Source organism: Bos mutus, chromosome 16 (assembly GCF_027580195.1).
Source record: "Bos mutus isolate GX-2022 chromosome 16, NWIPB_WYAK_1.1, whole genome shotgun sequence".
Lineage (NCBI taxonomy): Eukaryota > Metazoa > Chordata > Mammalia > Artiodactyla > Bovidae > Bos > Bos mutus.
In genome coordinates this window covers 47,073,014-47,095,737 of record NC_091632.1, presented here as the reverse complement: position 1 = coordinate 47,095,737, position 22,724 = coordinate 47,073,014, and the positions used below count along the sequence as shown (strand labels likewise).

The window sequence follows — 22,724 nt, the reverse complement described above, 5'->3', positions numbered from 1 at the left end:
GGGGGCGGTCTCGGGGATTCGCCTTACGCACGCCGCCGCATGACGTCGTACGTAGGGGCTGGCTAGCCGCCATCTTGCTTCTTTTTCTCGCTCGCTATCTGCCTCTCGGGCGGCAGCGAAAGTGCTTTGGCGGTTTGTCCATCCTGTAGCTTAGGCTTTCCGGGTCCCGTGGTCCTTCCAGCCGCCCCCTACCCCTATTTCCCCTTTCCCTTTCCCCGTATCAGAACTCGGCGGAACCCCTCGAAGTGCGCAAACACACTCAGCTTGACACCCTGGCGGGTAAGGAAAGCGAGGGCGTAGGAGCTGCGATCAAAGCGGGCCCCATCGGGGAGGGCTGGCGTGGGGCGGCCCGGGGCATGGGAGCGCACCCCGACCCTGGTGCCCAGCGTCGGGGGAGCCGCGTGCAGTGGGGCCTTCGAGTCTGGCATCCCCTTTTTCTCGTCTACTACCATCGTCTCTGCTTCTGGGGGAGCCTCGGCCTCCTGCTCGGGGAGCGGGAAACCGGAGTCGGATCCGCCCCATGTGGTCTGCAGCGGGAGTTCCGGACCGTCGGTCTCCTCCCACCCAGGCCTTAGCTCAGGCCCTGAAGGGGGATTACGCGTGTTGCCGGTTAAGGGAAGGGAGTTTTCCTTCCCGCAGGAGAGACGGGTGCGCGGTCTCTTTTCGTAGTGTGGGCACGCGTTCCCCAGACTGAAGGGCTCATGTAGGCCCTTTAATGCCTGCCTTTTCTTCGCGTTCAGTGAAGGTGAAATTTGCAATGAGTCGTGTGCGGGAGAGACCGGGTTAAAGATCGGCTCGGTCAGGGGCTCTTGAGGGAATCAGCACCGTTCCTACTTCCGCTAGGGACGTGCTGCCCCCACTCCAGAGGCGGCTTCGGATAGCCTTTTCTCCCCATAGGCCTCTCCATCCCCTCACCTGCAGGGTGAATCCCACCCTGCGGCTTCCTGGCTTTGAGATAGCGTTAGTATTGGTGTTACGGTAAAGGCCCCACTTTAGGACTTGAAAAAGACATGCTGGGTGGGAGCGGGCAATAGGAATCCTGTTAAATTCTTCCTTTCCTCGAGGGGAATATGTCTAATTCCTTTAAAGGGATGTATATTTGTTTTGACCTGATCTGAGATTCTTTTGAGGTTTCTGACATGCCTGATGTTTGCTGGCTTCTAAGGCTACCCGGATTTCCGCATTGACCGATCTTCAACCTAGGTCCATAGATTCATACCTCGCCAGGGTACTTGGAATTGTACAGTAGGCGGCTGTGCTGTAGGATTTTCATTTGGAATGCCCTCAGAAGAATCAGTATTCTTGATTGGAAGGCTTGATAGGTTACTCTTGCAGATAGAAATGATAGGATGATAACTTAAGCGCCCATCAAGTCCAGCTCCAGCATTTGTTAAAAGTAGATATAACCGCCCTTGTTGGTAATTAAGATGCTGCTTTGACTGGAGCCATTTTTAGGTGTGTGCCATCAGATGCACTGCAGCATCTTTTCTGGCCCACCTCAGATGCATTGATCTCCTAAAAAGAGGAGGAATAGATGGAATTTGAGTTTCTAGCATATAATCAACTAGTAATTCTCTCCTTTTCCGTAGTGGAATTTTCAGAATATAGACTTTTAATTTTACTTTTATATTTTGGTCGAGTGAGTTCTATATATGGTTGTTTTCCCACCTCCACTAGTTGACCTTTACTGAGCACAGAAATATGCTCTTTACATACATTCTCTTTGTTAATCTTACAACAAGCCTTTGAGGGAGGTACTATCATCATCCCCATTTTACAGATGAGGAAATGAAATTTGAGAAATGAAAGTGGTTTGACCAAGGTCACAGGGCAGTTTTTGATGGTGCATAGGTTCAAACCCAGATTGTCTAAACAGAAAGGGGATGCTTTGAGCTATCAAGCTGTCTCCCTGTTCTTTGTAATTTTGTAAACTATAGTAACTAAATAAGATACAGTATTATTAGCCTAGTTTTTGTTTTGCTTGAGTCAGTATAGAAACATTGTTGCATGTGAAGGTTAAAGTGTCGCAAGATGTAAAAAATAGATTACAGCTATTCTGGGGATGGGGTAGAAGCTAATTTTTGTACTTTATATGATTTAAAGGACAATTGAGTAACAGCTCTATGGTATAACATGAGTTTTAAATTCTGCTATCTGGCCTGTATTGATAAAATATTTTCTCATCTGTAAACTGGAGATGATAATAACTCCTTCAAAGAAGTCTTGCCATAGGATTATCATAGATAATGTATGTAAAGGGCTTATCGCTGTGCTCATACATACTAAGATGTCAACTAGCAGTGGAAGGAGAATGGCAGGATAATGGTAGAAGAAAACACTCTCAGCAGAGGGTAACCTGTATATTTTCAGAACAGGGTATACCTTCTTTGATAACTTAATGAATAGTCCACCCCCCCCTTTTTTTTAAAGATATTTTTAGACCTAAATATCTTTTTTACAAAACACGTGTGTGTTAGGTTTTGTTTCTTAAAGATTTCTTCATGTTCTGAAGTCAGTACACCTGGTATCAATATATTGGACATAACTGAAAATACAGAAGTTCTGCCTCATCCCAATTCCTGTCTCTCCTTTACCCTTACCCCTCTGTCTTTACTGGTAATATATCTTTGAAGACTAAATTATGTCCTCCAAGACTATATTAAACCTCCAAGTGGTTTCCTCCCTCTGTCATCTCCCAAACACCACTTCAGTATGTAAGTCACTTGAGTAACTTGTGTTTCAGATTCTATTTATGCTGTATTTGTGTAAGGCAAGGATTGATTACTGATAAAATGTTAACACAAATTGGTATAGAATCCTGTTCTTACCATGAAGGAGATCCAAAAGTTGTGTCTGCTTGAGTTATGACTAATATACCTTCAGTAAAGCAAAACTTGTCATTTTATGAACTGGCAAACCCCATGAAAACTTCTCAGTCTATGTTAACTGTTGTTTAGAATTGATATTTTAGTTTTGAGTCATAACATTTTAAACTTCTCAGTAATGCCCTTGATGCATCAGTCAGTACATCTTTTGGGATAAAAGTGTTCTCTGGGGAGGCTAGCTTCAGTAAACTTTTTATTGTGTATCCACCACCACCACCCTCACCCCAGGCTAAATATAGTCTGACCTTTTTGCCAGTTATATTTCTAGTCATTATTTTGCTCTTGATTGACAGAATGCCTATCACATTTTGGGGCCTGTGTGTGAACATATTTGCTGGCAAATCAGAAGAAAGGCTGTTACTGAGTTTCAACAGTTGTCTGGTTGACAGACAAAAACTTTTATGTGGTTAGTCTGTACCTAGAGTTGAACACAAGATAGCAATGAAATTATTTCTGTCAGTGTAATACACTGATCCATATGTGGTAGTGCTGGGTGTTCTACATTAAAGAAGAGTAGGACATCATCAGCATTTGTGGAGCACTTCAAAACGTTATTGGGTGTTATTTACGTAACAGTATCTAGTAGTATTCTATTTACTTGTCTGTTCTGATACTAGTCTGTTTTCCCTTACTAGACAGTTTCTGTGTTCTTATCACTTTGTACAATACTTGGCATACGCCTAGAGTTTATTATATGTTAATGAATGAGACTAGGAAACACAAAGATTAGACCCACAACTAAGGTTCAGCTGACAAATAGTGGGGCAAAAGAATACCCCATCATCCCTCGCCCCGCCCCTTTATTTACCTACTGGAATCAAATGCTTTCAGGTAGTTTGTGTTTCTGTACTGTACATTGTGAGATTTACTTGCATCAGATTATCCTTCCTAATTTTTAGATTTATTCAACAACATTACAGTTCTTTTAATTTTGTAAGACACAGTGCATCAGAGGGAAATGGCTTTTGGTTCCTACTTCCAAGATGCTCACAGTCTTTAATATTAAAAGTTACTGTGTGATCTTTGGATTCATACTAGAAAATTAAAAATATACAGGCAGGCAATGAAAATTTGGGCAGAAAATTCATATATGGAAAACTGTCTATAGTATAGGTCAAGTGTCCAGTTGATTACAAGTAAAGGCATGATGGCCAGAAGAGACTTAACTGTAATTATTAATAGTCAGTGAGCACTTATCATGCCAGGCACTGAACTAAGAACACTTTGAGGATTCTCTCATTCCATACAATAAGTCTACAATGTGGATTATTTTATTAACATGACACAAGTAGAAAACTGGGATTTAAAGAGATTTAGTAATTTGTTGAAAGTTACTTAGCTAGTAAGTGAGATTTGAATCATTGACCCAGGGCCTCAGTGCTTAACTTGTATACTACATGAATTTCCCAGTGGCCATTGTTTCCCAAACTTTAGTCATTTACAGTTTTTGTTTTATCTTCAAACCATCTGTCAACATTTTTCTTTAATTCAGCTTACCGTCTTTTAATTAAATGAATTTGAAAGAAAAATTTACATGATTATTCGGTGTTAGAGTTTCCCCTCATATGTGTTGAAGTAAACATGTAATTTTAAATATCCCCTTATGGACCACTTAAAATCATGTAATATACCATCAGTAGTCATTTGTATTCCACCCTTTGGAACAAAACTGCTGTAAGAAATGAATACTGCATAGAATCAGGCAGCAGTTAGCATTAATGAAGGCCAGAAGTGATGAAAGTCCAGAAATAGATTCATCAAACAGGAAATAGCATTGCAGGAGTAGAGATAGAAATTAGAACCTTAACTGCATACTTGGGTCAGCCATGACCAGGATAAACTGCAAGGTAGAATGGGTTTATTTAGACAGAGAAATGTAATAGGATGTCTAAGACAATCTATGGCAAGAGAAGGAGAACACTAATGAGTAACTTGTCACTACAGAAATCAAAGTGAAAGAGAAAAGTCTGAAAATTAGGTTTTGTTAGAGCCAAATATAGCCAAGTTCAGAAAAATATGTGAAAAGTGGCTCTTAGGCTTTGGCTTGAGTGATTGGTGGTGGACCCTAACAGAATGTAGGTCAAGTAATGAGGTTGAAAGGTTAAGCATGGAGGAATTAGTAGTGAGACGTCTTAATTTTTAGGTAGGTTGAATATTCAAATAAGCTCCGGACTAGGAGTTTTAAAACCTAGGGTTAGTCCTTTTGTCACTTTGTGCCAAAAGCTGTTAAACTTTTGGGGCAACTGACTTGGCTTCTTCAAATTGTAGATACACTGTATTCATCTGGAAAATAAAGATAATGCCTGTTTTCCCTATCTTAGTGGATTGTTACAAAGATCACATTAAATGTGTTTCCTATGCTTCGAGAGTCCCTTGGACTGCAGGGAGATCCAACCAGTCCATTCTAAAGGAGATCAGCCCTGGGATTTCTTTGGAAGAAATGATGCTAAAGCTGAAACTCCAGTATTTTGGCCACCTCATTCGAAGAGTTGACTCATTGGAAAAGACTCTGATGCTGGGAGGGATTGGGGGCAGGAGGAGAAGGGGATGACAGAGGGTGAGATGGCTGGATGGCATCACTGACTCGATGGATGTGAGTCTTGGTGAACTCCGGGAGTTGGTGATGGACAGGGAGGCCTGGCGTGCTGCGACTCATGGGGTTGCAGAGTCGGACACCACTGAGCGACTGAACTTAACTGATGCTTTTTGAATGTAATATTCTTTGACATCATATGAGTCTTCCCTGATGGCTCAGAAGATAAAGAATCCACCTGCAATGTTGGAGACCCAGGTTTGATCCAAGTTGGAAAGATTCCCTGGAGAAGGGAATGGCTACCCACTGCAGTATTCTTGCCTGGAGAATTGCATGGACAGAAGAGCTTGGTGGGCTAAAGTCCATGGGATCGCAGAGTCAGACACGACTGAGTGACTAACATGAGTCCTAACCACATTTAAAACAGAAAAACATGAAAAATAGAAATTGGAAGGCTTCCATTGAGGATATTCTCAATGAGACTGGAAGATCTCCTCATGGATGTGTATGTAGTTAGAGAATGGGTGTTTACAGAAGTTAAAATTGATCTTCCTTCCGCATTCTTTCCTCATTTATAATCTGAAAGTGCAGGGCTGCTGTCTCTGGTTGTACCAGTTGTGTACTGCACAGATGCCAGGCTGAGGGAGGTAGCAAGGGCTGAAATCCATCCATAATCTGCTTGCAGAGTCCTGTGCCCTTTGTAGGCCTCCTAGGGGAAGTACTCTTGCCTGGAAAATCCCATGGAAGGAGGAGCCTGGTGCACTGCAGTCCATGGGGTCGCTAGGAGTTGGACACGACTGAGGGACTTCACTTTCACTTTTCACTTTCATGCATTGGAGAAGGAAATGGCAACCCACTCCAGTGTTCTTGCCTGGAGAATCCCAGGGACGGGGGAGCCTGGTGGGCTGCCGTCTATGGGGTCCATAAGAGTCGGACATGACTGACGTGACTTAGCAGCAGCAGTAGGGGAAGTTGTGCTTCCTCTTCTCCCTCCCAAGGCATCAACCCCCTCACCAAATGGAGTACCTGTTTCTTCCCAGAGGGTGTGTTTTCCTGTTTGCACAAAGGCCCTGGGAAGGCCAGTGCTCTGAAAGGCTCCTTAAGGAGAGATGTTAAGGATGCGTTTAGAATGTCAAAAACAACTGGGAGACTGGAGAAATGGTCTCTAGGAACAGAAAGCCTAGAACTTACTACCAAGATGGGTTAAGTAGTTGCACAACAGCAAGTACAGAATTTCAGTTTATCTAGTATATTTTAAAGATGGGCACTATAACGTATTAAACATTTCTAGTAATTTGGGAACAGTATATTAAAATATACATAGATTATCAGCTTTCAGAGAGGCAAGAGCATACATGAGTAAAACTATACTTACTATTTAATCTTTAAAAAAAAACTAAATATTTTGGCAATATGATTATTGTTGCTTGACCTGTACTTTTAAGTAACTTAATGTTTGGTTTAAATTTTGTAGATCTTAACTGAAGAATATTACATGAAAAATTGCTTCTGAAATGAGACAGAGGAATTTTGTTTCAAAAGCAGGAAAAGGATTTTATTGAAATCTTTTGACAGAGATATGGAAGGTTGGTTATATTGCTGTATAAGTGTTAAAATTAGATTAAGAAAAACTGGATTTTTCAATGTACAGTTCTGTAAGTTTTGGTAATGTGTAGTTACATGTAGCCACACAATACAGAATGTAGAAAGGTGAAATATCTCCCAGCTGTAGAATCAGTCTTCTGACATTTTGGAGACACATTATCTCCCTTGAAGAAAGAACTGTTGAATATGGATTGAAAAGTCAAGAACAGCTTACATGTGCTGATTGCTTGAAATCCTGACCTTACCATCACCACCACCAACCCACCCCACCCCCCAAATTTTTTTTCTTTCGGTTGTATTTGTCACAAACCTGAAAACATAGTATAAAAGTGGAAGTAGAAAGAGCTGGGTAAGTTAACATGTCTCGAGACAGATCGTTTTAATGGTGGAGGAATAGAGCCAGTGCTTGATGGGGAGGGATGCTAACCAGTTTTCTATACTTAAAAATTAAAACTTTAAATTCCAACCCTTAAAGACAGCTTTTTAGTCGTATGAAAAGTTTTGAATAATTAATGATGTTGGATGACCATCTTAGGACAGTGCTTCTCTTTTTCTTCCGTAATATCCAACATACTTAACCTTGCAAAAAAACAAAGTTCACTAAGAAATTACTTATTTTTTATTTATTACATATAAGTTTGAAAGTGTTAAATTAGCATTTATTAAGCTCATTATTAAGTACTAGACACAATTTAACAGCTCTGTACACACTTAAGACTCACAACAGGCCAGAAGATGTAGCCCACAGATGGGGAAAGAAAAATTCAGAATTACATTTAATGACAGAAAATGCTTATGCCATAATATGTGTATGCCACAATTATGCTATAAAAATATCACCCAGCTACTAAATGTTAGCGCTGAGATTTAAACTGAATCAGTTTTTAAGAGAAGTAATTGTGTAATAGGAACAATTTTAAAATATTTCAGATTGTCCAAAAGAGTGCTCTGACAGTCACTTTATAGAGGAAGTGATAGGCACACAGCTTCACTTTGCGGGTTTATAGTAGTTTATAGTACAGAAGATTTGATAGCTACATTTCTTTTCTGATTTTTAAGGCTTTCTTGGCCCCAGAGTCTTAATTTCACATTTCATTTACTAAGAACAGCCTGAGTGCTTCTACCATTTTGATTAGAATGCCAACAGATCTATTTATATTACACTTTGTTTTTTTAAATGACAATTTTTAATGCTTTTGCTGTAGTGATATTGTAGTAGAGGCATTCAACATATGGCGATATTCTTAGCTTTACTATTACAGAAGCAGATGATCTTAAGAAATATTGGCTGTCACTCTTTGCTTTATTTTTTTAATTTATTTTCTATCAAAATGTGGTTGATTTACAATATTAGTTTCGGGTGTACAGCACAGTGACTCAGTTATACATATATATTCTTTTCTAAGTTATTACAAGATGGTGAATACAGTTCCCTGTGCTATACAGTAGATCCTTGTTTATTTCTTTTATATATAGTAGTATGTATCGTTAATCCCAAACTCCTAATTTACGCCCCCTTTCCCCAAATTCTTTTCTCATTGGGAACCATGTTTGTTTTCTTTGTCTGTGAATCTATTTCTGTTTGGTAAGTCAGTTCATTTGTTATTTCCCTAGATTCCACATATAAGCAGTATCATATCCTTGTCTTTCTTGTCAGAGTTACTTAGTATGATAATCTCTAGGCCCATCCATGTTGCTGCAAATAACGTTATGTCATTCTGACTTTAGAATTACTAATTATGAGCCTCCCTGGTTGGCTCAGTGGTAAAGAATCTGTCTGCAGTTCAGGAGATATGAGTTTGATCCCTGGGTCAGGAAAATCCCCTGGAGATGAAAATGGCAACCCACTCCAGCTTCTTGCCTGAGAAATCCTATGAACAAGAAGAGCCTGGTGGGCTACAGTTCATGGGGTCACAAAAGAGTTGGATACTATTTAGCAACTAAACAACAACAAAGTGATTATAACAATTAAAAATGAAAGTGACCATAGAACTTGACCAGTTCATTCTCATTCAAAGCAGAAGTTACCTTTTAAAATATTTTTGATAAAGGCTTATCTTGGTTCTGCTTGAATGTATCTGGTGCCCAGGAAGATGCTGTAGTTGACCTTTGGCATTCATATTTTAAGGTCTTCTAAGTTTCCAAATATTTGAACACCATAATAGCATTCAGACCTCTTCACTTTCTCTTGGCTTCCATCATCTGCACCAGAATTTGGCTTTCTTTTCAGAGCTCTTCTTCCCCTCCCCACCCCCATCTCCACCCCCACACAGGGAAACAGTTATGTATCTCTTCACAAGAGTTACTGTTTCTCTAAAAACCAAAACAAGCCATGGGCATGGAACATCAGGAGGGAGAGAAAATATCTTAGGTTTATTTCCTAGAAGCACCCTTCTCTCACATACCTCATGGTATTGGATGCACATTTTGTGCCTCAGCAAAAATACGTATCACTTCATTTCACAGCTCTTTGGGTTGCTTGGCTAATGGTGAAAGTAGAGAATGAGTTTAAGATATAACTTCTTCCACCTGTGGATAAACTGAACAGAAAGTTTTTCATTTGTATCCAGTTTAGTTTGTTTTTATCGGTTATCTTAAGAATTGAGAGTAATACTCTATAAACAGTGTGATAAGCACAAGATTCAGTAGAATTGTCACAGTTCCAGAGTTGTACATTAGATTTCTGTTAAAGTAGCAGTTTTTATAAAACAGTAGTATCACACTTGGAGAAGGCGATGGCACCCCACTCCAGTACTCTTGCCTGGAAAATCCCATGGACAGAGGTGCCTGGTAGGCTGCAGTCCATGGGGTCGCTAGGAGTTGGACACGACTGAGGGACTTCACTTTCACTTTTCACTTTCATGCATTGGAGAAGGAAATGGCAACCCACTCCAGTGTTCTTGCCTGGAGAATCCCAGGGACGGGGGAGCCTGGTGGGCTGCCGTCTATGGGGTCGCACAGAGTCGGACATGACTGAAGTGACTTAGCAGCAGCAGCAGTATCACACTGCTAGCTGTCACTAACTGTCCTTTTTGATATGAACAGACTAAATCTGTATTCTATATTTATGAAAGTCAGTTCTTGAAGTATGACTATATAGCTATTTATTAGATCTAATTTAGTTCTACTCAACATTTGAATATCTTTTTAAATCTTAAGAAAATCATTTAATGCATTGTTACTCTTTCAGATGTATGTGTCATATGTGGTGTCTACTTTCCAGGTCTTTATTGAGGTTTTTGACAAGAAAAGAAAGGACAGGCTCCAATATATTCATATTTCTGGTCCCATTAATTCATATTGACTGTTCAAATATCAAAATAATTCTCAGCCTCAAATATTTTGTGATTCTCATTTGTCATGTATTTAAGGAGTACATAAAGATTAGTACTTTGATTAGTGTGTTTAAAGTCAAGCAACTAGAGGAGGGATTAATCAAAAATAAGCTTTTTAGAAAGATAATATTTTACAACATTGTAAATCAACTATATTCCAATAAAAGTTAATTTTAAAAAGAAAGGTAGAATTTTGTGACTGCTAGTTGACCTGGAACTCAAGAGTGTGGTGAATGTCTTGACTTCTTTACTTGAAATGGAAGATCTAGTTAAAATTTGAGTGATGAATGCTGTTTTCTGAAGTTATATATCAATCTTCTCTATCTTTGTTAGCTCCAGCTACCATAAGAAAAATACCTTAAACAAGGTTGCTTAAACAAGAGAAATGTGTTAACCACAGTCCTGGAGGCTGGAGGTCCAAGACCAGGATGCCAGCATACTTGGGTTCTGGTGAAGTCTCCCTGGCTTGCACATGGCTGAATGCCTTCTAGCTGAGTTCTCACATGACTGAGAGAGAGCTCTAATATTTCTTCCTCTTATAAGAGTTCAGTTCAGTTGCTTAGTCATGTCTGACTCTTTTTGACCCCATGGACTGCAGCATGCCAGGTTCCTGTCTATCACCCACTCCTGGAGCTTGCTGAAACTCATGTCCGCCGAGTCGATGATGCCATCCAATCATCTCATCCTCTCTCATCCCCTTCTCCTCCTCCCTTCAATTTTTCCCAACATCAGGGTCTTTTCCAGTGAATCAGTTCTTTGCATCAGGTGGCCAATCCTTCAGCTTCAATCCTTCCAATAAATATTCAGGATTGATTTCCTTTAGGATTGACTGGTTTGATCTCCTTGCAGTCCAAGGACTCTCAAGAGTCTCCTCCAATACCACAGCTCAAAAACATGAATTCTTCAGTGTTCCGCCTTGTTTGTGGTCCAACTCTCACATCCATACATGACTACTGGAAAAACCATAGCTTCAACTAGACAGACCTTTGTTGGTAAAGTAACATCTCTACTTATGCTGTGTAGGTTTGTCATAGCTTTTCTTCCAAGGAGCAAGCATCTTTTAATTTCATGGCTGCGGTGATTTTTGGATACGAAGAAAATAAAGTCTGTCACTCTTTCCATTGTTTCCCCATCTATAGGCCATGAAGTGATGGGACTTGATGTCAGATCTTTGTTTTTTGAATGTTGAGTTTTAAGCCAGCTTTTTCACTCTCCTCTTTCACTTTCATCAAGAGGCTCTTTAGTTCCTCTTTGCTTTCTGTCATAAGGCTGGTGTCATCCGAATCCCTGAGGTCATTGATATTTCTCCAGGCAATCTTGATTCCAGCTTGTGCTCCATCCAGCCCGGCATTTCGCATAATGTACTCTGCGTGTAAGTTAAATAAGCAGGGTGACGATATACAGCCTTGATGTTCTCCTTTCCCAATTGGAAACCAGTCCATTGTTCCATGTCTGGTTCTAACTGTTACTTGTCAACCTGCATACAGATTTCTCAGGAGACAGGTAAGGTGGTCTGGGATTCCCTTCTCTTTAAGAATTTTCCAGTTTGTTGAGATCCACACAGTCAAGGCTTTAGGGTAGTCAATGAAGTAGATGTTTTTCAGGAGTTCTCTTACTTTTTGTATGATCCAACAGATGTTGGCAATTTGATCTCTGGTTCCTCTACCTTTTCTAAATCCAGCTTGAACATCTGGAAGTTCTTGGTTCATGTACTATTGAAGCCTGGCTTGGAGAATTTTGAGCATTACTTTGCTAGCGTGTGAGATGAGTGCAGCTGTGGGATAGTTTGAACATTTGGCATTGCCTTTCTTTGGGATTGAAATGAAAACTGACCTTTTCCAGTCCTGTGGCCACCACTGAGTTTTCCAAATTTGCTGGCATATTGAGTGCAGCACTTTCACAGCATCATCTTTCAGGATTTGAAATAGCTCAGATGAAATTCCATCACCTTTGCTAGTTTTGTTTGTAGTGATGCTTCCTTGACTTCACATTCCAGGATGTCTGGCTTAGATGAATGATCACACCATTGTGATTATCTGGGTCATGAAGATCTTTTTTGTACAGTTCTTCTGTGTATTCTTGCCACCTTTTAATATCTTCTGCTTCTGTTAAGTCTGTGCCATTTCTGTCCTTTATTGTGCTCATCTTTGCATGAAATGTTCCCTTGGTATCTAATTTTCTTGAAGAGATCTCTAGTCTTTCCCATTCTACGTTTGTCCCATTCTAACCCACGTATATATATGTTCCCATTCTATAGTACTTATAGAGTACTAAGCCCATATGAGGCTCACTCTCATCCCCTCAGTTAACCCTGGTTACCTCCCAAAGGTGCCAGCTCCAAATACCTTATGTTAATTGGTGTTTAGGGCTTCACCATGTGAATTTTGGGGAGACACAATTCAGTTAGTAGTCACCCCTCCTTTTACAATCTATAGTGCATTGATTCAGAGAAGGCAATGGCACCCCACTCCGGTACTTTTGCCTAGAAAATCCCATGGATGGAGGAGCCTGGTAGGCTGCAGTCCATGGGGTCGCTAGAGTCAGACACGACTGAGTGACTTCACTTTTACTTTTCACTTTCATGCACTGGAGAAGGCAATGGCAACCCACTCCAGTGTTCTTGCCTGGAGAATCCCGAGGACGGGAAGCCTGGTGGGCTGCCGTCTATGGGGTGGCACAGAGTCGGACACAACTAAAGCGACACATCAGCAGCAGCAGCAGTGCATTGATTCTTACGCTTTTTGCATTAATATACTTCAAAATGATGTTTCTACAACAGTTGAAATACATTTGTTGATTGAGATATCACTGTCTTGTTGCTTTAACTTTTTATCCTTGATATTCAACTCTATTATAATACAGTAACTTTTGATACTGAAAACTTGAATCTTTAAAAATCTCTTAATCTCAAATGATATTTATTACTACATATTTTAAATGATGTTTATTATTCCATGTTTGATGTTTATTTCTTCTGTAATGAAAATTGAGTTCTGATTTTCATATGGTGAGTTTGCCTTGGTTACTGGCTTTGACATCAAGTCATCACTTCCTATATTATGAGTTTTATTAAAGTTATTTCTTTATTAGTAAGTTTTGGTGACTTAGGCTTTGAGCTCTTACATCCAACTGATATTTTTACATTCTGCATCTCTATAGCTCAGATTTAAGTAACAATTTGGCTTCAAGAGACATTACTGAGTTAGACTGTATAGAACTTGAATCCCTCTTTATGTTAGAAATGGGAGACATAAATATCAAAGATTACTCAGGGTTTTAAACCAGAGGTTAAGGGAAATGGTTATGGTAAAATCAGGGAGAACATGTTTTGGAAAGCAGATAAACATTTTTTGAAAGCTTCTTTTAGGGGAGGGGGAATAATCTTTCATCTCCCAAAAATGTTGCAAAAATAGTTCCAAGAGGGACTTCCCTGGCTGAGACTCCCTGTTCCCAGTTCAGGAGGTCTGGGTTTGATTCCTGGTCAGAGAACTAGATCCTCCATGCCTCCGCTAGGAGTCTACATTCGACATAAAGATCCTCAATGCCACAGTGAAGATCTCAAAGATCCTGCATACTGCAGCTAGGACCTGGCGAGGTAAAATAAATATTTTAAAAAACAATACAAAGAATTCCCACATGTGTTCATCCATAGTCCCTGACTATTAATGGTTATTACTGTATTTGTTTTACCATTTTCTGTGTTGTATGTGTGTACACACTCAGTGCATGTTATGTGTACTTAACTTTTCATTACCTGTAAACTTAAATTCAAATGACAAGCTCCTATGCCTCCACTTTTCTCACACAGATAGTACACTTTCTCCTGTTTTGTTGTTGTTGTTGATAAATGAACAAAGCAATCAGTAATAAACTTGATTCAGCAAGCATTAAATAATCACTATTGCTAGAGTTTTTAATTCAGTCTTTTTGAAATTTCCAGTCCCTTCTACCTTCCTTATTTTTTTCCAACTTCTCTTCATTCTTGTGAAGTTTAGACTTTCTTGAAATGTTACTCTAATCATTCTGGCAGTATCCTTACCTCCCTTTTCTTTACACCTATCTGACACAACTCTAATTTCTTATTCAGTCCAGCTGCTTACAAAGCCTCCCATTACTCCCCACTCCTAGACGTGCTGCTAAACGTTGTTCAGTCGCTCAGTCGTGTCCAATTCTTTGTGACCCCATGGACTGCAGCATGCCAGGCTTCCCTATTCTTCACCATCTCCCAGAGTTTGCTCAGACTCATGTCCATTGAATTGGTGATGCCATCCAACTATCTCATTCTCTGTTGTCCCCTTCTCCTCCTGCCTTCGATCTTGCCCAGTATCAGGGTCTTTTACAGTGAGTCAGCTCTTTGCGTCAGCTGGCCAAAGTATTGGAGCTTCAGCTTTAGCATCAGTCCTTCCAGTGAATATTCAGGGTTGATTTCCTTTAGAATTGATTAGTTTGATCTCCTTGTGGAGAAGGCAATGGCACCCCACTCCAGTACTCTTACCTGGAAAATCCCATGGATGGAGGAGCCTGGTAGGCTGCAGTCCATGGGGTCTCTAAGAGTCGGACATGACTGAGTGACTTCACTTTCCCTTTTCACTTTCATGCATTGGAGGAGGAAATGGCAACCCACTCCAGTGTTCTTCCCTGGAGAATCCCAGGGACAGGGGAGCCTGGTGGGCTGCCGTCTCTGGGGTCACACAGAGTCGGACACGACTGAAGTGACTTAGCAGCAGCAGCAGCAGTTTGATCTCCTTGTAGTCCAGGAGTCTCTCAGGACTCTTCACCACCATTCTAAGGCATCAGTTCTTCAGCGCTCAGTCCTTTTTATTGTCCAGCTCTCAGAGAGTCCATATGTGACTACTGAAAAAACCATACTTTGACTATATGGTCCATTATTGGCAAAGTAATGTCTCTGCTTTTAAATACGCTGTCTAGGTTTGTCATTGCTTTTCTTCCAAGGAGCAAGAGTCTTTAATTTCATGGCTGCAGTCAGTCCACAGTGATTTTGGAGCCCAAGAAAATAGTCTCTCACTGTTTCCATTGTTTCTCCATCTGTGTGCCATGAAGTGATGCCATGATCGTAGTTTTTTGAATTTTGAGTTTTAAGCCAGGTTTTTTCATTGTTAACAGTCTTCAAACCACAGTCTTGGGAATACTTGTGTCCCTGGTTTCCAGCTGCTTCTGTGTTTTCAATGCCTCATTTTAGTAGTTGACTTTCTTTCCTCCCAGTTCTTTGAACATCTTTTCCAGCCTTCTCAAACCTATACTTAGTTGATGGAGATCAGCATATGTCTTTCATTTGTTCCTAGTATTGCCTGATAATATAGTAGACACTGAGTAAATGTTTTTGTGCTTGAGTGGGGGAATTAGATGTTTTTAGTTTGTAATTCTGTCAATAAATTTAAGTGAAGATATTTTGTTTTATACACAATTAAAAATGAATGTGTAAAGATTGTAGCTTGATGGAAGGGTTTGGTTGGGAATTATCCTTACTGAAGCAGTGAACAGTATATTAGATGGCCAAAGAGGAAAGCACATAGAGAATAGAAAGCTGACAAAACCAACTCTCCTGTATAGGGATAGGAAGAAAAATGATACAGATGTCAGTTACAGGAACCAATGAAAATGGTTTACACATAAGGTCTTTATATTTGTATGTGATACTTGACGATTAGTAGTGTATATTCTTCTTTTATTTGTTCAATAAAACGTTTGTTAAATGCGTCCAGTGCGCTTCTCTGGAAATGTTTGCAGTTTCTTTTTAATGTTAGACAATTTAAATGAGTGGGACGTTGTGCTGTGTTTCCTAAAGAAACTAAACAATCACCATAAGAACGTTGAGGGAAGAGAAGTAAACAGATCTTGGATACCTAGAAGCTCATGGAGGCCAGAAAGATTATAATTCTGTCATTTAATTGAATTTTGCAGGTTGGTGATTTGCAAAAGTATGATGTCACCCTGTAATATACTAGATTTTAAATATCACTTAATATTCTTGGTTTGGAATACTTACAAATCTTTTTGTAATTATAAATCAGTCACCTTAGAATCTTACAATTTTTGGCACTGAAGAAATTTTAGAAATGGTACCTAATCTCTTGGTGTGTGGATATCCCTTAAGATTTTTTTCCCACAAATATTCAGCCTGCAATACCTGTCCTATCATGAAAACCATATTTGTGTTATCATTGTTCCATTCTTTCATTTCAAAAGGTTGATGTTTATATTATGGTAAGCTGCTGCCTTTCATATTTCCCTTAAGACCTTTTGGAAACAGACTGCTTTGAAAGAACTGACTTCCTTTTTTTCCCACTCTCCTCCATTTCTTCCTTTCAACTTTTTTTTTTGTTTTTTGCTCAAAAAAGGTAACATATTCACTGTTCAAAATTTAGAAAATGTAGGTGCATGTTTTGCTACATCTAATTTCAGTGGGGAAAACAACTAGTTTCTTACCAGCTTTGCTCAGAGTCATAGAACTTTGAATTTAGATGTTCACTTTTTCTTTCCTTAAACAGAGAAAGAGGATCTATTATTCACACAGCTTTGTTTTTGCAGACTGACCCTCAAATCATAATGATTTAGACTTTTAAGTACATAGTAGACAGGGTAGTAATATATATATAAATTTTAAAAATCAGTTTTATGTCTAGAAAATGCAAATATTTGTGGTTTATAATGTATAAACCATATAAAATATGTATATATTAAATATAAATATGTATGTATGTTTGTATTTTGGCCTCACTGTTCAGCTTATTGGAATCTTAGTTTCCTGACCAGGGATTGAACCCAGGCCACCACGGAACTAAAAACTATTCTTTATACAAATGATAAAAAGCTTTCAAAATTAAAAGGGATACAAATAGAGGATATAGTTCTTTGGTCTCTCGTAACTGTCCATGTGTTTTTTTGAAATCAGAAGATAGCAAGTTTGAAGAGAGTATTCCTCTAGAACAGACAGCTTCAAAGGTTTTTTTTTTTTTTCTTTAATTACTAATTTATGTCAGTTGTACCCTTTTGTTACTCAAGATGTGGGTCTACTGAATGCAGTCATGCATTTACTCAGAAATTGAGATTTTTTTTGGATTATTTTCTCCTCGATTGGAGAAGGAAATGGCAACCCACTCCAGTATTCTTGCCTGGAGAATCCCCATAGACAGAAGAGCCTGGTGGGCTACAGTCCATAGGGTCACAAGGAGTTGGACACGACTGAGCGACTTCACTTTCTTTCTTTTTTTTCTCCTCCATTGGCTCTTCATGACATTTAGAACAAACACATGGATGATAACTCTTTTTCTTAGCCTAAAATATTCTGCAAAATTTGACCTCTGTCTACCTGACTTCCTCTCCTGCCTTGTTTTCAGGATCAGAATTGCTTTGTTTTTCTGGTGGTTCTCAATCATAGCTATCCTTTAGAGACACTTGGGGAGCTTTTTAAAGAATGTCATTGGCAGACCTAGCCCCAGAAATTCTGATTTAACTGGTCTAGCACTGAGACCTGGACATATATTATCTTTCAGGATCTTCCTGGATAAGTCTGTGCAACCTGCATTGAGAACCACAGATGGATTTTCTTAACTCATATCCCCTTGTGCATAGAGGTCTTTCAAACCTTCATCATCCTGTCTAAAGTCTCTTTCCTCTCTTTGCTGTCCCTTTACCCAGTTTTTTCATTTCCATGTTTTCATTTACTTATCGTCAAAAGTTCCATGAACACAGGGGCATCATGGAAGTTGGTAATGGACAGGGAAGCCTGGCATGCTGCAGTCCATGGGGTCACAAATAGTTGGACACAACTGAGCAACTGAACGTTTAAAACAACATTTGGCAGTTTATTAGTTCTCAGCACATTTGTTTTATAAATGTTGAATGGATATTGTCACTGCAGCAGTAGGGAGGTATTTCAGAAGACTTGTTGTTTCTGTGTAACCTGTAGAGGGTTGCTTTGCTAAATTATATTTCAAAGACTATACCAATTACTCCAGCAGGCTTTAAGAGAACTTAGGTTTCATTATTTCAGGTTTTAGTATGCAAGGGCAAGAGCACACCAGAGAGAAGATATGTTGTCCCTTGGATACAGTATTGTTGATGTGGGTTAGGTTCCCATGCCAGTGCTCAAAAGGAAGAGCCATTTCTCATTACCACACTTGGAAGGACCTTTTACGATATAGGGAGGAATAATGACAATGGTGTTGTACTCAATGAACACAAAGTATTTTTATACATGTATTTGGATATTACTTTTTTCTGGTTTTTATTTGTTGTGTAAACTACAAGGCAGATCAGGAGAAGTCAAATGAACTCACCAGCTTCTTTTGCTTTCTTCCCCTGTTTATGCACGGTAAGTTGTTTCAGTCGTGTCCAACTCTCCACCAGGGTCCTCTGTCTATGATTTCCCCAAGCAGGAATACTGGAGTGGGTTGCCATGTCCTCCTCCATGGGATCTTCCCAACCCAGGAGTTGAACTCATATCTCTTAGGCAGGTTCCTTACCACTAGCGTCACCTGGGAAGCTTCTTTCTTGCCCCCCCCCCCATCTTCTCTAAATCTAGTCTTTCCATCTTACTTAATGTCTAGTTTTTCACGCTAATCTTTTTCATTCCTCTTAGTGTTAACGTAAAATTTGAATCATTGACTTCTTGTCCTTGACTCCTCTTTCCTACACTCCTGTGTCTAGTCTCCATTTTTCAGCCATGGCCTATCTCTTGTCCCTAAGCTGTGACAGTCTGGTATCTTCATATTCCACGTATGGGCCCCTGCAGTCTCTTCTCCACGTTGTTGCCAGAATGATACATATATTTTTGGCCATGCCAAGAGGCTTGTGGGGATCTCAGTTCCCCCACCAGGGATTGAACCTGGGCCACAGCAGTGACAGTGCCGAATCCTAACCCCAGGATCACCAGAACTCCCAGAATATCTTTGAAACAAAAAGACAGCCTCTACTCAGAGTTCATTTGCTTCAAAGATAAAATTTTAAATCCTAATGGTCATCCAGCCAACCCTCTCTTAATAGCTTCCACTTCACCACTTTTTTGTTTTTGAACATGATTAGCATATCAGTATGGGAAGGCCTTTGCCTTTGTTTTTCTTAAGCCTTGAAGCTGCCTGCTTCTCTGTTAGGTTCAAGTCAGAAGCTCTCTCTCAAGTCAGAGAGGCTGATACTGATCCACTGATCCAAAGTACTTTAGTTCTACCCTTTTGTACTTTCTCATGTTGTCCTGTTGGTTTTATTTACAGTGTTTGTCACCATGTGAAGTGATGTTATTTACCTGTTATTTGAGTTGTCAAACTGAAAAGATTTGTGAGAGCAGATTCTTGGCTCTTACATCTCCAGTTCAGTAATGTTTCAAAATATGGATCACTTAATGACTGACCTAGGTTATAAATAAATTTTATCACATACCATATCATAGTGAATATCCTATGTGTATGTGTATTTTGCACATTAGTATTTTTTTAGGATAGATGCTTAGACTTCGGTTTAGAACGCAGCTGCTGCTAAGTCGCTTCAGTGGTGTCTGACTCTGTGCGACTCCATAGACGACAGCCCACCAGGCTCCGCCGTCCCTGGGATTCTCCAGGCAAGAACACTGGAGTGGGTTGCCATTGCCTTCTCCAGTGCATGAAAGTGAAAAGTGAAAGTGAAGTCGCTCAGTCGTGTCCAACTCTTAGCGACCCCATGGACTGCAGCCTACCAGGCTCCTCTGCCCATGGGATTTTCCAGGCAAGAGTACTGGAGTGGGCACAGCTTAAAACATTCTTGGTTTCCAAGCCTTACAAAACAGGCCACAGACTGGATTCAGCCATAAGCCTTAGTTTGCCAAGACCTGCATTTAGTTCACTGTAAATAGCATGTGACTTGTCTCTGTTTAATGTCAGAATTCTCCTGTGAAATCACCTGGGCCAGACACTGTTTGAGGATGGGCAGTTTTTGAACAACGTTGTTTATTTTTTTTCCTGTATTGTTTTTGCCTGTTTATTTTGAGCCAAATCTGATAATTTCTGTTTTCCTAGAAAATACTTATTTCAGAGCATTCTCTTCATGTGTGTATTTTATTGTATTTATCTCATTCTTCTTAATGTTTAACTTAAAATTAGAGTGATTCAGTTAATTTCTATATTATTTTTTTCCAAAAGAGTCAGCTCTTGAATTTATAGTTGTTGTTATTCAAATAAAAATTTGATTTTTATTTTCTGCTCTTAATGAGGTAACTTAAAATGATTTGTCTGGTAACGAAAGTACTTAAGAGCATTCCTTTCAATTATATGATGTATGCAACATAGTTTGACAAGAGGTGTGTTTATTTTTCATTTCCAGTTGATTTTCTTGTATGTTTCTAGTTTTGTCCTTTGGTTAACTTTATAGCCACAAGAATCTTAAACTGCTTTCTTATCAATCCCAGGAACAAAAGCAGTTTGTTGATTTCTTGCTTATTATGTTCTGACATTTTCTTTTGCTCCAGTATTAGCCCCATTTTTACATTGTTCTTCATTATTCCTTATCAGGCCTACTGATTTCTCCAATTTCATATCTTACCAGCCTATTTCCTGCCCTGCTGTTCCCATCTTCTTTCCTTGTACAAATTAAAAACACTATTTTATGTCTCCTATACTTTTAATATTCTACTGACATTTCTGGTTGCCTTGTGAGGTGGGGGGAGAGTCCCCACATCAAGCAATTAGATTTTCGAGCCGTTATCCGGGTATCTTAAAAATCTAACTCCTTTCTGACCTAGGTACCTGGAGGGCATCACATCCAAGAGGTTAGTACAGGCTCAGTCCCACAAGACTGTCTCTTATCCCCCCAACACTTCAGATGCCAGTCGAAAGTCCAGATTGTTACCTATCCTTCTGACTGGCAGGCTGGCTATAAGTCAGGTTTGATTAATTTCCTGGAGCAGTTCACAGAATCCAGGAAAACAATTTACTTATTAGATCACCAGTTTATTACAAAGTATTAAAGACTCTTTGACCCCATGGACTGTAGCCCACCAGGCTCCTCTGTCCATGGAATGCTCCAGGCAAGAATACTGGAGTGGGTTGCCATGCCCTCTTCTAGGGGATCTCCCCAACCCAGGAATCAAGCCCAGGTCTCCTACTTTGCAGGTGGATTCTTTACTGTCCAAGCCACCAGGGAAGCCCTCTCTTCCTTAATTTGCCCTGGTAGATTTGTATGGTAATATTCTTGTTTGTTTTCAATCTAGAGGGCCTTGATCTTTTTAAAAATATTTTTTATTGACAAGTAATAAACTGTACATACTTAAAGTGTACTATTTGATATTTTGCATATACACATCATGAAACTTAACCACAGTCAAGATAAGGAACATATCAATAAAAATTCCTTCTGTTCCTACCCATTCCCTGTACCATAGATACGTTTGCATTTTGTAGTGTCGACTACAACGTAAAAGTTGAGAATTACGTTTTATTTGGTGGACAAAACTGAAGACGAGTCTGGAAGTTAGCTTCTCAGGTGGCTCTTAGAAATCAGTCTAAAGAGGTAAGGGAGGAGCCAGGATATATAGAAATTTTACGAAGAAACCCAGGTAGTTGGAACATTGAAAAACTACTGTTAATTACAGAAAACCAGACATCTCAAGTTAATGAACTTAATGTTTTTCTATGTATGATTCAAGGGTCTAGGCCCCTTGAAATCATTCCTTTTATATGCACCTTAACTGTCTTGGGCCAGTGTCCTCCTTTTCTTCATCCTGAATCCCCTCACGGTGCACAGTTGACATTGGGAGCTGTAGCTGCTGGCTTGATGGCAGTAATATCCTTTGTTTACTGATAATGGAAGGCAGTATTTTTCATCCAGAGTTAAATTCTGTATATAGTGTATATGTTGGAAATCTAGCGTCTTTCAGCATAATCACTTTGAGATTTATCCATGTAGTTACATTTACCAGTAATTCATTCTTTTTTACTGCTTGGGTATTCATTTCTTTTATGTATATACAACAATATGGTTTTCCAGTCACCTGTTGGTGAAACAGTTGGGTTGTTTCCAGTGCTTGCCTGTTACAAATAAAACTATGAACCAGAGTACAAGTCTGAGTCTTCATATGGACGTATGTTTTCATTTCTCATATAAACATTATTAACAGAATTGTGATTGTATGGTTGTTGGATGTTTTTTCTTCTTTAAGGACCTCCGAACTGTTTTCCCAACTGGTTATAACATTTTACACGTGAGCAGACTTTGAGAGTTCCAGTTCTTCCACATCCTTATCAACACTTGGTTTAATCTGTAGTTTTAGCCAGTACAGTAGAAGTATAGGGGTATCTTACTGTGGTTTAAATTTGAATTTCCCAAATACTAATGATACCGAAATGCTGAGCGTCTTTACATGTGTTTATTTGCCACTTA

At 39.5% G+C, this 22,724-nt stretch overlaps 1 protein-coding gene across 14 annotated transcripts in view; it reads left to right on the top strand.

Moving 5' to 3' along the window:
- The first annotated feature begins 65 nt into the window (after positions 1 to 65).
- Positions 66 to 22,724, top strand: part of PRRC2C (proline rich coiled-coil 2C) — a 95,334-nt gene continuing 72,675 nt past the window's right edge. For 13 of the 14 annotated variants that reach the window (XM_070385296.1, XM_070385298.1, XM_070385295.1 and 10 more), the window contains exon 1: positions 66 to 279. The gene's annotated coding sequence lies outside the window, so the exon portion shown is untranslated. Of the gene's footprint in view, positions 280 to 6,892; positions 7,005 to 22,724 lie in introns of all 14 variants that reach the window. The other variant, XM_070385294.1, reaches the window with a different exon arrangement.